The sequence below is a fragment of the Hippocampus comes genome, unplaced genomic scaffold (genome assembly GCF_001891065.2).
Source record: "Hippocampus comes isolate QL1 unplaced genomic scaffold, H_comes_QL1_v1.1 scaffold125, whole genome shotgun sequence".
Classification (NCBI taxonomy): Eukaryota; Metazoa; Chordata; class Actinopteri; order Syngnathiformes; family Syngnathidae; genus Hippocampus; species Hippocampus comes.
In genome coordinates, this window is record NW_017805453.1 from 1,654,943 (window position 1) to 1,672,451 (window position 17,509).

Below are 17,509 nucleotides of genomic sequence, written 5' to 3' on the forward strand. Positions count from 1 at the left end.
CACAATCAACCAATTAATTTTAAAAAATAAAGATAAAAAATAAAATCTAACGATTCATTCAAAATTCAACCGAGTCATTGAAAAAAAAAAGTTGCAATGTCATTATCTTTCTTTTGGTAATGTGTTACTGTGTTTAAAATAATTGGTGCAAAAATAAAGCGAAACAAAACAATTCTCAAAACTACGCCACATTTAAAAAATATATATACTTCTTATACTACTTAAATATACAAAACTATTTGCTAAAGAGTATAAATTTTATATTCTTGAAAATATGACACACGAGTAAAATACAAAAAATATGACTGAAAATATACAACTATATTCTTGAAAGTACCCATTGTTTTCTTGAATATGGCATTCAAAACTATAAAACTTTGCACTCAAAAAATGTTTCATACATCCTTTTGACCCCCAAAAATATACTCTGGTTCTGAAGAATATACAATTGTTTCAAAAAGGTACAGTATACACCTAGAACAAATTTTACTAAAAAAAAAAAAAAAAAAAAAGACTTTTCTTTTTTGAAAATATTTTTTTTCCAAAAAACATTCAACATTTTCCCTCGAAAATAGACCACTTCTTTCTTCTACTTATATAGAATTTTTTTTCCCGTCACAAATGTGACTTCTTTCACTCAAAAAAATTTTTTTTTAATCGAAGAATGGATAGGCTCCAGCACCCCCCGCGACCCTTGTGAGAATAAAGCGGATCGGAAAATGATTGAATGAATGAGTAGACAAAATATGTGCCAGCCTGCAAATGTGTAATTCAAAAAAATAACTGCCAAAAAAATAAAACTAGCAAAAATAAAAAAACAAAAAAAGTCCACCCCCTACATATATATATATATATATATATATAGCTGTTAGGTTGCAAATATCTTTTCCATTGGGAATATAACAATTCCAAAAATAATATACATCTTTCATCTTTTAATATACCCTTTTTCATTTTTTATAACACTCCGGTTTTAATCTCATTTCAAAAAGCTTCTATCAAAAGTCCAATCCCATTTCAAATGGTTTCCCGAAGCAATTGTCCCATGGAAGCCTTTCCATCTCCTCTGTCGAACATTTCTCGCTATTACAAATCCATGTAGCAGAAATGCATCAGGATAAGGTGACAAAATACCATTTTCAATATTAATTCCCATAAAAAATATATCTGAAGTGATACATTTTAAATCCAGCAAATTATACATGACCCCGTGTGGAACATTATCATTTTACTTATTCATGCGTTCCGCCTGGTTTATTTGACCCATTGCGCGGTCAAGCACAAAGACAGCGTCGGCGAGATGACAAGGCTTTAGCGGAGTTCACCCCAAACCATTTGTCACTTCCTCAATAAGAGCCCATCGACAAATGTGAGCTTTACATTTGCACCAGTGGGCTGTGAGTGAGTTGAGCAATCGGCAGCCCCCCCCCCCCTCACCACCCCTTGTACAGCAATTGTGTTGTGTTGTGGACACACTGCGGCACATCACCTCAATCAGTCAGGTTGCTGCCGAAGCCAAGACAAGTGGACTGCAGCACCACACACACACACACACACACACACACACACACACACACACACACACACACACACACACACACACCTCGAGACAGAGAAGCCGGAAAATGCTTACCTCGGAGAAAAAGACATTAAATCAGTGAGCATAATATTCAGCATGCACTCTTTCAACAGGTTAGCCAATCTCGCCTTCTGTTTCAACCCTTTGGAGTGTAACTGAAACGGTGCACGGGCAGATTAGCCAATATGTTATGCTGCTCGGCATCTTGTTTGGAGGCAGCACAGTCGACGTCACAGTAGCATGGAACCCATATGGACCTGCACAGATGTCCACTGGAATACTGTATGTTCTTTTTGCACATGTACTTCCCTCCAAAATTATTGGGACAGTGAGGCCAATTTCGTCATTTTTGGCTTTGACAGTGAAAAGATGAGTATGAGATGAGGGATGAGATTTTATTTCCGGGTACTGTACAGTGGACAACAAAGAAGAGCTCCACCACTCGCCAAAGTGACTCAGGTGCAATCATTGTCCTATTTCTCAAGACGATAAAGAATATATGCATTTGAGTATTCTATTCTCTGTCTGCATGTGTTGTAACACCATTTGCGTTCAAATAGCCGCAGCATGAAGGGTTCAAACAAGCAAAGTAAATCAATAAAATCATGCTTTTCGGCATTTAAGTCTCAAGATTGATTTGGCCAGTGTAAAAATGTCCACTTGCTACCCCTAATGCTCTCCTTTTTTGTTATGGGACCGAGTGTTTGGTTGTACAGTATCGTTCTTTCAATGGACAAACAAAATGCTTTTTGAGACGTTTGTGCTCATTTTTGCTGCCTTCATCATCTTTTTCCATTCATGAAGATTAAGGAGCGCGTCCCAGAAGAAGCCATGCAAGGGGAATCTATTTTTGACATTTGCATGCAAATAAGAAAAACAGCATTCATTTGTGTTTGTTTGGCCTCTTATACAGCACATCACTGCCAGCTCTTTAACTCATTCACTCCCAAAGACGTTTTTAAACGTCTTTTCAGACTTGGTCTAGAATTGGCTGGTACTGAATGAGTTAAGTCATATTTATTTTTGTATGTCTATACTGACGCAAGGATTTTGATGGGATGATATTTTATGGCAACGGTTTGGGAGAAAAACCTAGTTTACCTACAATGTATCACCTTTCCATTACTCTGCCCCCGCTCCACCAGTTAAAAAGATACATTAGGAATGTCTTTTTAATCCCCCCCCCCACCCCTCCGAATTTATTGTGTGAAAGATGAAAGCATTTACATGTATAATTCCTATTTTTCTTCCATCCATTATTTTTCGCAAGGATTTTTCTCATTCCAAAAGTTCAGTTTTCCCTAAAGTCAACATTTTCAACCAAAAAAAAAAAAAAAAAAAAATCCCTATTCATTCCCAAAAGCACATTCAACATAACAGATTCACATCTTTCTCATTTGAAATTGAAAACATTCAACTCATTCACTGCACCTCAGGAACAATTGTCAACATGCCCAAAAAAACTTTTTCACCACTAAAATTCTTACAAAAAAGTCCCTATTCATTCTCAATGACAAATTCAACAAAACAGATCCACATCAGTGTTCCCAATTTGAAATTCAAAACGTTCAGCACATGGAATTCACCTTGGTAACCATTTTCAACATGTCAAAAGTGTCCCCGTTCATTCCCATTTCACATCATTAAGGTCATTCCGTATCATTCAATATAATTTCATATTATTCTATACCATCCAACATCATTCCACATGCATCCATATTTTTTCCCATTTGACATTTCAGCCTTCACACGCAATTTCTGTGAAAACTGCATGTCTGGTGGACATGATTATTATTGCTGTCCAAATATTGCAAGAAGAGTGCATCATATACATTTTAATGCCTAAAAGCAAAGAACAAATAAATGTTTCCATGTAAGAATGGGCATTTTCAAAAACATTTCACAAAAAGCAACGTATTTGTTTAAAAAGTAAATCAACGTAGTATTTTATATTTCACTATCATTAACATTAATATTGAAAAGCCTGAGAACGTTCTTCAGTTTTACAGTCAAAACCTGAGTATGACCCATAACCAAAATGAGCTCGACACCTCCCCTTAAAGAGTCATGCTTAGCTTTGGCATGCACTTGACACGCCTTGATGAAAAAAAACAAAAGAAAACAAAACACCACTGAATTCATACAAGATGATCCTCCTAATTATTCCCCCCACCACCCTCATTCGCAGCTGCTGTGCCAAGGCAGAAAGAAAGAAACAAAGACCGAGGAATAAAATGCAGTTGGTGTCTCTTTAAGAAGAGCGGCATTCAACGCACAGCTCGGTGTGAAGTGTTATTCGCCGGTCTTCAAAGGACAAGCATGTCCTCCATTGCCGGATGTTACATCACACAGCTTGATTCTTCGCACCCCTCTTGTCTCGCTCCCACCACCTGTTTGTAGCTGTTTAAGTGCGACAACCTCACAAGGCAACCGCCAGCCAAGCGGCCGCACAAACAAGACTAATCAACAACACAGAGGAAGAATGCGAAAAGACTACTGAGACGCTTGTTCAATGGGCTCTTGATCAATCATCCGCTTTTGATGTTAATTAGTGGGAAATAAACGGACAAGTGGCTATTATGCGGGAAACCTGCACCAGATATGTCGAGCAGAAAGCGGCGGAAATGTAATTGAAAGCCAACGCTTTTATTTTTAAAGCCGCATCAAGGTTGCCATTATCCATCCATCCGAGTCTAAGGTCGACCCCTGCACATTTGCAGTCTGGCAGTCACAAATTCACCTTCACACTGTATATATATTTTTTTTATTCTTTTGGAATCGGGAATCAGCAATCCCTGCCGACACACAATTTTCTACGACGCGGTTATTACATTTTTGTGACAATGCTGTTTATAGGATGAATGTGTGCACTTTTGGGGAACATTTTAGAGGCTACAATAGGCCCGAATAATTTGGAATAATTGAGTTGATAATGAGAAAATGCAAACACATCTGTGGATTGATCACTTCAACAATAATACTGCAGTGCAGTGGTTCTTAACCTGGGTTCGATCGAAACCCCAGGGGTTCGGTGAATCGGTCTCAGGGGTTCCGCGGAGTCTCTGCCATGCAGGTTAAGACACACACAAGATGTCAATTAGTTATGACACGCCCGCTTGGCCATCACCGGCTACAGACGATCACATGACATTGCTTGTCCAATCATTGCTGTGGGAAATTTAGTTCGCTCAGTAGTCAGCCTGTGACTCTTGTGATAGGACGTCGTAAAATTAAAAAAAAACATACTTATGTCTTGAAATGTTACTTATTTTCAGTTTTTAATAAATGTAAAAACTTGTAAAAAGTTTTTTTTTAGTTTTTTTTTTCCACGAATGAAGGGTTCGGTGAACGTGCATATGAACTAGTTGGGTTGGCTCCCTCCGACAAGGTTAAGAAACACTGCTGTAGTGTACGTAAACCCGTGGACTGCACTTCTTAAACACTGAACTTATCTCGACCTGAACACGAATGAACGTTATTAGTGATTGGAGTGCATTTTTGTTCATTTTTGAATGGGCTCGGTCAGGGAGGTTAGTCATTTTTAATTCAACATGTTTTGTTCAATTTAAGAATTGATGGTTGAATAAAACATGTAAAACTTGATGAGGTTCGACTTCTACAAACCTCTCGCAATCGAACACGTTTTAATGATATTGTCTGGCACAAATTTCTGCTTATGACACAACAAAATGTTCACATCATATTCATGACACCGTTCCGAAATTCCGAAGCTAAGCTTCCCATCTAGAAAACCAGAAAATCAACTTCCAAAACCAAATTCTGTTGGACCCGAATAGTTCCACTGTATATGATTTTACAAATACCTGTTAACAATCCTTCCATACATTTCGAATGAACTGTTTTGGCACTGCCTAGAATGGATATAATTAAAACAGTGGCGCTTGCTACTGTCTCGTCTTTGGACTGCGGGTCAGAGGTGCTTCGTGGAAAGCTTTCAGTCCTGCTTTTTTTTTTTTTAAATTGGCTGCGAGGTGACAGCTGCTAGAACAGGACACCTATAGGCAAGCCCACACGATGCCAGCGAGACACGAGGCCAAAGCACTTGCGTCTAGACGGCTACTGATAATCAATCAGAAGGCTTCGGTCTGTCAGCCACCAGGAGCAAGAAGGAGGGGGGCGGAGGAGTGCGGATCAAGGTTGTCCACCTGAGCGGGGCTCCCCTCACTAAAAACAGCCAACTGCTTGTTCGAGTGGCATGACCATTTTTTTTTCATTTTTTTCAAAAAGAGTTGAGGATTCACATAAGTAAATGCGGCGTAAGTAAGTCTTGGAGTGTTGCTGTCAACAATTCGTCTCTCTCGCTCGGGTGCCTTGATGAAGCAGCCGTCTAATTGTGCAGCTTTACAAAGTCATCTCAGTGTGACTTGGAAACAAACAGCCAAGGTCCCAACTGCAACAAAGTTAAACAGGTCTACGTTAAGAAATAAGCAAGGCGATTCACAAAGCCCGGGAGCGCATTGAACCAGTCAAAGAGCCTCATGCGGCTCGCCAGCTGCGGGTTGGCTCGCGCTAATGTAATGCTTGTGTTCGTAAACCAGCTCAAAACCGGGATTGAATTATGCAACTTGCCAAATGATGCTCTCTGACCCTCAAAAGCTGCCATCCTCAAGCTCACAATATGATGTCAAGAAGTGGCTGTGCAAGCTAATGGTTGTTAGCCAATTAGCGCACACATAATCATGCTAAAAATTCCATATGGGACTGAGGCCATATCAAGAAAATGGTCCAAGTCTTTGTAGTTCAAAAGTTGCGGTGAGCAAATTAGCTCATGTCAGAATGACACATGCAAATTTGTTTAATTTACAACGCGCGGGCTCGTCCTTGAACGTCATTTCGGTCGAGTCGTGTTTGATCAATAACAGGCTTTCATTCCATTCAAAATTTCATCACTATTTTTTTTTTTTCTTTGTTGTTGCCGTGAGTGAAGTGCACTTGTGTTCTTTGGATAGTTCCTCAGGCACCGCGATGCAAAATAAAACACGTTAAATCGCACAAGTTGTGGACCCCCGGACTTTGCACTTTGCCCGCGGTTGTCAATCTTGGTGTCGACCAGATATGAGAGGCAAACAGCAACCCAAACGGAGGTGAATCATTTCAGAGAGGGAGGGAGAGGGAGAGAGACAAGGGCATGGGAAATGATAGAGCGGCACAAACAAGGTGGCAGTGTGCTTTTTAAGCAGCTCAGGCTTTATTAAACTAAAAGGGCTCCTCTCTCCAATCTGGTTGCAGTGCCCAATGGATCATGTCAGGCTATGATCTGGGACGGCACACAACTCAACAGGCGTCTTGCCAAAAGTCTGCGTGTAGGTTTAAAGGACAAACCATCCCTCGTTTCAAGGTTGTAAGAGTTTAAAATTAGGGTTTGAATTCCAGGTTGGGTTTTATGCATGTGTTCCGGTCTCAAAACAAGGGTTAGTTTTAAATTGCCTTTGACAACAAGCTAGGGTTTGAAGCCTGAGTTAAGGTTTGAAACAAGTGTTAGGTTTTCAAATTAAGGTTTGAAAGCCAGGCTAGGGTTGCAAATGAGGGTTTTGAGACAGTTAGGCTTTCAAATGAGGGTTTCAAGTCTGAGTTGGGGATTTAAACAAGGGCTAGGGATGGGGTTTCAAATCAAGGTTTTAATCCAAGAATGGAATTTTGAAACTGTGGTTTCAAGCCAACAACAGGGTTTTAAATTGAGCTTTCAAGTTGGGCTGTCACTATCTGATCAGTTCAGAATTGATTATCCCAACGACTCTTCTCTGGAATAATCAAGTAATCAGAAATTTTTCGTCAATTATGGTTTGTTATGGACTTGGTCAAATTGGTCGAATTCCCACCCACCGACCCATGGTTCCAAGCCTGATTTAGGGTTTCAAACAAAGGTTATGGCTTCAAATTAGCGTTTCAATCTAAGCTTCGGGTGTCAAGTTTGGGCTAAAGGATGGTGATGAAGTGGTGCCTTCATGAGTGAAAAATAAAATCACTGCTTTTGTACGCTTTACAGTAGAGGGTGAAATCACATCACGTCACGGTAATTCCACAGGATGACAGTCAACTTTATCTTTAATCACAGGACTGGGACGGTACAAGATAAAAAGTACAGGAGTGAATATCCGATCCCGTGTCACCCTATACTTTACAATTCACCTTTGCTTTTTTTACAAATAGCAACTTCTGAGCTCCGCCCTTAGTTGTCATGGTCAAGAAAGCTGGAGTTGGAATTGGCCAAGGAGTAGAAGGGTGACAGGACCATGCCCTCAAAACAAAAAAAAGGCAGTTTGAGCCTTTGGATTTATGACAAAAGCACGCCATCGACAACACGGCATTTAATTGTTCAAAAAGAACATTATTTCTCTCTTGTGACCTTCCATTGACATATTACCACCATCTCTAAAGCATAACTGAATGAAAATTTTGACAAGTGTGTCCAACGACACGGGCACACGGAGCACCATTGTGTTTCTTGGCAGCGGCGTTCACTTCATTCATCATCGACGTAAAGCTAATAGGACTTTAGAGCTGGACTAATGGCCAACGACAGGTTCTCTGTGAAATAGATGAAAGGTGTGCCATTATGGGCCGGGCTCATGAGAGGAAGAGGCCATGCGGCTAATGACTCATTAGAGACATCCATAGCCAGACAGGCTGGGAGCCAAAAGGCCAGGAGTCTTTTTTAAAGACTCACTACCCTAGCTGACATTAATTGTCGCCGTCAGGACAGCATGGATTTTCATGGCGCATCGTCTGCTCCCCTGACACGTCTCGGCGCGAACGGTGGCAGTGCCAAGGAGGCCCCGCCGTCCCCGCCACTTGATGTCCGACAGCTTGACCGCCATTCTCGCCATAAAAAGCGCAGAGCGCTCTTGGCACTGATGTGGCAATTCAAACAAACAGGAAATGGCCCGGGAGTGGGCCAAAACACAGATGCCTGGTGTTGTTCTTTTTTTTTTAATATTCCTGCAGGCATGAACTGCTGGTTGAACTGCCCTTTGAGACTTTGCTGTAGTGAACACCGAATTCTGCTTCACTTTAAATGTGTTTTTCGCTATTTTTGTGACATCAGAACAATATTACTGGGGGCATAGGGACTGAGGCGGTCCATCAAAGGTCAAAATCTGCGTATAATTGACACCCAGCTATAATTCTCTCTCTCTCTTGCTCTCTCTCTCTTTATATGAATGTGTAACTAGCAAACAAAGCTACGATTCTAATCTCAAAAAAAATCCTCAACTCAGAAAGTGTCTTAAGTCATATTTTGCTTTTTAATTGGAATTTCTGTGACGCTACCACTATATTGTAGCAGTGATGAAAAAGACAAAAAGAAAAAAAAAGTCGAATCAAATCAATTTACTGGAAATAGAACAGCCATCTAACTCCAAATGTATATTTGTCATTTTCTTTGGCTTTCTTTTATAAGCCAATGATTTAAAAAAAAAAAAAGCACTGATAACCACAGAACCGTAAATTATTCCCACGTTGGAAAGTGGCACACAACACATGTACAACAGCTTGACGGCTGTAAACCAGCGAGTGCTTTGGTGCCGCTGTGACAAAATTGCTAAAACGGGAAAACGGGAGCGTGTGTCTAAACTCCAACGCGGGACTCATTTTCAATATTCCGGTCGCATCATTAGGCATCTGCATTGGGGGCCGTCGCCGCATCCCTCATTTGGACAGCGCCGAAGAAAGGATGCTCTACCGGTCTCGCCGTACCCTGCCCGCTACGCTAATGTGATTCACTTTCAAAAAAAATGTGAGCGGAAATGAAGAGAGCTACTCTTGGCCACCCCTTCTCGCTCACACACAATGCGCACAGTTGAGCTTCATGCTTTGTGGTGCATTGAAACAAGAGGTGTCCAAACCATCAGCCAAGGGCGGCCTGAAACATGCGCTGGCCCCAAAGCCGAACAGGAAAGTAGTAATTAATGTCAAGGAAGTATGTTGGGGAGGAGCTAAATTTCGCCTGGATTGTTAGCGTAAATTAAGGAGAGTCTACACCGCATGTGATGGGGGGCTATTAGCTCAACAGGTACGCACGTGCTCTTATTTTGAAAAGACAGGAAGTAAATCACTCAAGCGGCAATAAAAGTAAGAGAAAGTGGCAAAGCAGGATGCGAAATGAAACAGACAAGCTGCTGGGTGAATGAATTACTCTTTCGATAAAGATAAAGAAAAAAAATAAAGCAAAGAAACCCAAGCGGAGAAAGGAGCACTTTATTGGTCAAGCTGCAGCAATATAAGTGCAAAGATTAAGTGTGACTATTTGGTTTCGGTATTTTGACTATTGGTATTCGGTTATTGGAATTTTAGTCGCAAGAAGATCCATATTGGTCGACTTTTGCTCAGTCTTTTTTTTTGTGCTTTTTCTCTGTTCTCACTTTTTCTCTCTGTCCCCTCTCAAATCTTAATGTCCAATATAATTTTCTCAGAATATGATTAACCAAAGAGGGAGTATATCAAACTCCTCTGTTGCAGAGAAAAACTGTTCCTGCATGAAAATGGATCCAGATCCTTCATTCTGCATGACCAAACAGTAGAACAGGACAGGTTCAAACAAAAAACAAGTAATGGGTTCAAAAATCGTCAGTTTATAACCGATTGTGCTTGTTTTAGTTTCGAATGTGGAAATTTGATCAGTGCAGGGTCGGCTGTATCCTCGTGGGGGACAGGGTCACCCTTTTGTTTTTCAAAACTATCTGGCAACCAGTTCAGGGTGTGCCCCACCTACTGTCCGATGAGAGCTGGGATAGGCTCCAGCATGCCAATCAAACCCTTTGTGAGGATCAGCGGATCAGAAAATGGATGGATGGATCATATATAAACACTATAGAATTGCCTGATGGGTTGTTTTTAGCATGTTTAATCATTTTAAGTGGCCCTTGGATCCTTCTATTTTTCCGGATGAGCTCTTCGAATGAAAAATTGAAATGCTGAAAAAAAAAAAAAAAAAAAAAAAGATCTGTGAGCTGCTTGATGCTGGATTTAAAAGTCATGGCAGGCGGTGTGGAGGAAAGATTGGTGGTTCGTCATCTCACTTCAAACTAAAAATGACTGGCAGCAACTCTCCCCTGGGCTTGAAGCAAAGAGCTGGATGATGTCTCTTCCATACACACACACACACACACACACACACACGCACACACGCACACACGCATGCACGCACGCACGCACGCACGCACGCACGCACGCACATTACACAAAGCATTTCGCAGGAAATAGCAAGATTAATTGATGGCTGCGACTGCACTATTGATCCTTTCATAAACAACTGCCGACTGTCAAATGCAAGAAAACATCCGGAGTGAGACAGAAATTGAATTCACGTCACCGAGTGTATAGTCAATGCTGTTGATGCAAATTCACTCGTACCATGTTACACAAAAAGCATAGCAAGAGCTCAGTTCAGTGAGCATTGCAGGGATGAAGTCATTAAAACATTTTCTTGTGATGGGGAGAGGAAATGTGGGATGACAACCGTAAAACATGAAAAAGTGCTTATCGTGAGACGTGTCTCCTGTTGCATCTGCTCAGTACAAGTACCACAAAGGATTCATTCGAAGGATTAACTCCACAAATGCATTTTGAATTTTCTGGTTGTTGGTGGGGGGGTCACCAGAGATGGCAAAAAAGGTGTGACGATAACCATTAAACAAGCAGCGCCACTTCCTGTGTCTCATATGTCCCGGTTGCTCAGTAAAAGTACCAACAAGGAATAAAGGGATTAATTAATTATGGATTAATTGAAGGATTAACTCCACAAAACCTTTTTTTTTTTTTCTGGCAAGAAGGGTGTGATGACAACCATAGAACAGGAAATTGCTCTTATCGTGACACACGACGCTATGCTGTTTTGCTTCTCAATACAAATGGAAATTGGGAATTACAGAGTGACTCCTCACCAAAGAAGAAAAGTGTGATCCTAACATAATGTCACCAATGAGGATGTTGTTTCACAAGGGGAATTTAAGAGAGTGCAGCTTTTAGCCATGATTGATTTTGTGGTACTTTTTTCAAGTTAACGGAGACTCTTTCAACGTGGAGAAGAATGAGAGATTCATTCTGAACTAACCAGAATGTAATTGTTTCGCATACAAATCACAGTTTAATGTACACAAACTGCCATTTAAATTTGAATAAGACACAGTCGACGAAATACGGGTAACAGAAATACACTTAAATATGAAGTTCAACAAACATATGACGGAAAAAGGTACAGCATCGCATGCCGTAACGCATCCTTGCGACACAAGAGCTGTCAAAAAGTACAACGGGACACACACCACTGATTTATTATTTTTTTTCCCCATGACAAGAACCATCGTTTCAAGTATATTAAGCACATTGACTTGCCCAGTCTTCCTCGAGATTACCACAACAGTTATGAGGTGGTCCTTGGACTGATGTAAGGTTTGGGAAGCCCTGCTCTGCTGTACGCAGCGTGGAATAGGTTTTCGGTAAAAATATTGCCGTTAGCGAGCAAAGCAGAATTCCTTCTGGTTGAGTATGTCAAGCAGAAGTCGAGTGACACCGCAGTGGTGTTGCTGCACTCCCGTAAAGCAAGAGAAAGGGGATTTGTGTGTCGATTAATTTGCCTGTGTTTGCTTCAAAGGGCTTCCGAAAGCTGAAGTTTAAAAAAAAAAAAACAAAAAACATCGTCTCACCTTTCACAATCGTGAAAAAAAAAAAAAAAGAAAGAAAAGTGTGCCACCATGTGCGAGCCATCTCAGTGAGGGCAAATAAATCCATAAGTAGGCCTTTAAAAGGCCATGGGACCGACAAACCTTTTAAAGCCCACCGGCAGGAAAAAAAAAAAAAATGTGAGAGACAAAAAGGTCAGAGGAAAAATGGACTTCTTCAACAATAGTTTGACTGACTCCCGTAGACAAGAAGAAAGCGGCCGCTCAGCCAGGGCTTTGACTTTTGAACCGTGCGGTCTCCTCACGCACGCGGCGTCGAGATGCAAGAGAGAATTAAAGAGCAAGATGTAAGATGTTCTCAAACTAAAAATTCAAGCGGCACTCCAGGGGAATGTTGACAATTTTCATCAATATTTCAAGGTAATGATAGCAAGGGCACGGCCGGACCCCGCCTCATGTCCGCTATTACCAGGCTAATCTGAGCTCCCCACCCCCCATCCCCCCCACCCCTTGGAGTATTTCTAGATTTAATTTAGGCATTTGGGGGATGATGCTCAGCGTTGACAAGGGCCATCCATCTTCTCTTAACAGTCCTAATCTTTATAGAGGCTCCAGACTTCAGGTAGTGTGTGTGATGGATAGCACCTCTGGCTGAGGACAGTCCATTAGTGAAGTGGGGGTGAGTGGAGGCGGCTGGGATGAAACCACAAATCCAAAAGGCCGCTTTACACTGTCTCTTGTGCAATTCAGACAGCCCTGGCAGCGGCGTCTAGCGCTTTAGCAGGGGAGGGGAAGGGAAAAAAAAAAAAAAAAAAAAAAAAAAAGCAACAAAAAAAAAAAAAAAAAAAGCTTAAGAGTCTGGACGTCCAGCCTGGTTAAGTCCTGTAACCACTCACATGATTCATTGATAATTAATGGACTGTATGTACACATCATTTCCGCATTTAGGGTATGGAGACATGCTAGCTTCTGGTAACACTTAGCAATAGCATCAAACGCTTAAAAAAAAAAAAAAAAAAGCAGTCTGCTGAAATGGTATCAGGTTACCGTAAATGATGTATTACATTATTAACTGCTCCAGTTATTCAAGTCCCAACGAAGTGATCGGAGCACCATAGCTGAGCCATTTTTGCTGTTTCACAGTACGGCAGGTAGGTTAGCGCGGTTTATATTGACATGCTCAAGCCAACTTTGACAGACTGTCATCCTCAATTCCACGTCGCAATCGTTAAAATGTCTCGCCAAATGTAAAAACTTTCCATCTCCTCTGTAGTACCGGCTTCACTGGTAAATGTGTTCATTTAAAAAGCTGAACATACATCCCACCTCACCACACCGTTGGCTGGAGGAGATATTTGTTCGTCTTTAAATAGTCACCACTTTGGAAGATATTTCTACCTGTGAATAGCACCGGATCCGAGCAGCTATAGAATTTACCTCTTACAAAATGAAAGAAAAAAAAAAAAAAACCCTTCAACGCAATTTTTAAAGAAAGAAGTTGGAAAAGCAGCGTAGCCCCATCAACACCATATGAATGAAGTGAAGATGTCAATTATCCAGGCTGTCACAGTGTCAAAAGCCATCATAGAACGAGAGTGAAAGGTGAGACGATGTTTGAAGTGACATTTTCTTTCCTAATAGGTTTAAAAATAAATAATTTTTAACTCTTACAATGCCAAAAGAAAAAAAAAAGAGAGCCGAAAACCCCTGGCTGATGTGGCCCCTCGGTGGGGCATTTTAAAAACAAATTTGATGAAGAAACGTTTCTAAATTTAAACCGCTTATGATCTAGAACAAGCCAACTTGAAAAAGCTAAATTCCATCAGAGGCCTGTGAGTTTGTGCTACCACTGACTCGTATTTGGAACTGTTCATAATTCCCTCCACCTTGATTTGGGGGGCGGAGGGGTCTTGATACTGCCACCACCACGCTTCATTGCAGGTATGGTGTCCTTTTGGGGATGAGTCGTGTTGTGTTTTCACCATGCATGCCTTGGAAATTATGACTAAAATGTTCAACTTTGTTTCCACAAAACACACTTTATGCATTCTGGTGGAATAAAACCAATGTTAATGCTCTTTCATCTCGATGCATAGCAACAGTATCACCCTGGACGAGGTAAAAGGAGAAAAAAAACTTGGTCAAATCTCGATTGGCACTATTCCCAAAAAAGTTTTTTTTTTTTCATTTAACAGACTGTAACTTGCTTGTTATTTATTCAGTGATTTTTTTCGTGTGTGTGTGTGTGTGTGTGTGTGTGTGTGTGTGGGAGGGCTAAACACTTTCTGCCTTCAGCTGCTAACCTTGAATGATTAAGATATACTGTACACAACACCTGTGTATATAAATAAAAAAATAAAACCTCTGGCATTAAATCAGGCTCCGGCTAGGAGTCTATTGCTGATGGTAATTTGTTTATCCAGGAAGAAAAAAAAAATCACAGCGACCTTGTATTCGAGTGACATTATGGGGACAATGTTAGATAAAACAGAAAGTTTGCTCGTTAATCAGCCAAAGTGAAGAAGATCTCGGGTTTGCGTCCACCATGATGTCCAATTAAGACCTGTGTTTGTCACAGTGGAGCTTTCTCCTTTATTTTATTTTTTTTCTAAACAGGTTCCCGCTGCTGCAGCCTCTACTTTTTTCTATGCAGACAGCGGGGGCGCCAGTTCAAAACAAAAACATGGATCATGTATAAAGTACACAAGGAGGCGTTCTTTGAAAGAAAAAAAAAATGCATCTCTGTTTGCAGAGAGTCGATGATTAACACTTTTACACTTTTTTTTTTCAAACCACACTTTCAATTTGGAACAATAGCCAGTGTCATTGCAGCGTAAATTAAAGACGCGGTAATCCATGGACCAATCGTTGCAGGGACTGCTGTCACATCACAACGTAGCATGCAAGTCTGTCACAGCTTTAATTAAGTGATGGTACAAGCGTCGATGACGAGCTAAATGGAGATTCTAGAAAAGGAGGGGCGGAACGAGGAGCGTGGGCAGTTACTATGGTGACTCCAAGTTTGCCTTGTAAGCAATAATTACCCTCAGTCCTTTTCTGTGCTCATCTCGCTAGTTTGTTTGATGCCGACATTCCAATCTAAAAGTATTGGAACAGTAAGGCCAATTTCTTTACTTATGACTGAAAACATGTTGGGTGTGGACATCAAAACAGCTGTTTAATGCCAACCCCAGTTGGAACAAACTGTCAAACTAAACATAAAACAAAAACAATTACATGGTGTGTATTTAAAACATCCACAGAGTATTGCCTTGGAAAATATCAGATAAGCTTCATGCTTACAACTAGGGATGGGCAAATAAGGATACCAGGAATCGGTATGGGGCTGAGATAGCCTTATTTTAAGGTATTGAGTACTTAAGAAAGCTGCCGACATCAGCCATTGGTAATGCAAAAATATATGACGTTGAGTAAGTCCTTCTCGGCAGTAGTTGGTGCTATAGTACAGCAGTTTGTGTCAGAAAGAAATGTATTTGTTCACATTTTTTTGTCAAGTGTGTTAAATGAAATTGACTCTATCAGAAGTACAAAGCGGTACTGGTACTCGGTATCCGTGAGTAACTACAGAGTGAATACTCATACTGGTATCGCTCTGAAAAAAAGTTGTATCAAACAATCCTGCTAACAACATTCATTTTATCTGCCAAGACAGAAGTCCTAAAGTTGGTAAAGGTACCGACAGACGGCATCATGCATTCTCTTTTCTTGGCCTCCATCAAACCCAGACACAAAAGCCAGATGTGGCATTAAAAATGCAGTAGTACTCTCTCCTCGGAATATTGATTATTTTACGAACACAAGCCATGATTCCATTTGGAAAGTGTAAAGATGAAAAAGTGAGAGATTGACATTAAAACAAGGCAACTGCTAGGTCACTCAGTCTCAATTTGGACCCGGAGGAAGCAAGAAGAGCGCTTGCAGCCGCAGGCATACTTCAAATCAGACTTGCTGGTGTGAAAGCCTTCCCTCAAGTGAGACAGAGGGTCATGAAAGACAGCCGAATTTTGTGCTTGATCCAAAGGGAAAGACAACACAAACATGAACCGAGTATCGTCCCTTGGCGAAAGTTAATTTATCATCTTAAAAGATACCTCTTTCATCAATGCAATTTGGGTGCTAGGCTTCGTGTCCATGCTCAACCCAAAGCTACATCATTACATCTCCAATATGACAACAGTTCACTGTACAAGTCTCCTTTTGAAAAGGACATCCCCAGATTTAAACCCTATAGAGCAGGAAAGAACTAGTGTCCATTTTAATTTCTAAATATGAGCCAGCAACCAGCACCCAAAGTCAATGACAATTTCAACCTAAGGCAACATTTTAACGAATGTTTAATCAAAATGTGTGTGTGTGTGTGTGTGTGTGTGTGTGTGTGTGTGTGTGTGTGTGTGTGTGTGTGTGTGTGTGTGTGTGTCTGTGTGTGTGTCTGTGTGTGTGTTGGGGGGAGTCATATTGGAATGCTCTTAACAGCTTTTCATTCTAAAAATAACATAAAATAAAGGCAAAACAGAAATTTGTTTTAAAATCTACATGAATGCCCTCTACGTGAGGCTTCCACTGTATACAACTGAGTGTAGTTGTCATGTATTGCTCTGGAATGTGTGGAGTGCAGCAGATCAGCCCCAGAACATAACTGAGCCTCCTCCTCGTTTCAAACTTTCTAATAATACTGGGAAGCATATTTTGCCCGAAAGTGCCTTGTTGGTCTTGAGATTTCATGGTAGACTGCACAGATTTAAGACATACAGTACCGGATGTAGTCGAGTAGTCCCAGAACAAAACAAAGGCGTTTTCCATGTTCACGGCTTTATGCCTTAATGGCCCTGTAACATTTCAAAACACCCAGTGCAAGATGTAGCAAAGCAGCCCCAGAACATAAGCAAGCCTCTTTCATGTTTCAGTCATTACAGCGCCCCTTCTCTGTTTTAGAACAAAACGTCAACAACTATTCAGAATATAAAATACCACTGCATTAAAATACAATTTAACTGCTAATTTTGAGTCATAGGATTATTTTTGTTTGTTTCTTTCGTTTACACTTGGGCTACCATCCATCATATTTCTCTCTCTTCCCATTCATATAACATTAATGGCTGCAGTTTAACATTCACTATTCAAGCCATCCAAGACATTCCAGATGAAGATATATTAAGGGACGTTCGCATGCACACTGGTTAATTTGAGGTGTATAGAAGGCAAATAAGGGCAAAGAAGCCTTTCATGAGTGTGACAATGAGCGGCCACTAAGGCAAATTCGATTTTTCAA

At 40.8% G+C, this 17,509-nt stretch overlaps 1 protein-coding gene across 3 annotated transcripts in view; it reads right to left on the reverse strand.

Moving 5' to 3' along the window:
• The window catches only part of cadm1b (cell adhesion molecule 1b), a 163,033-nt gene that overhangs the window by 97,724 nt on the left and 47,800 nt on the right, over positions 1 to 17,509 (reverse strand). The window lies entirely within an intron of this gene.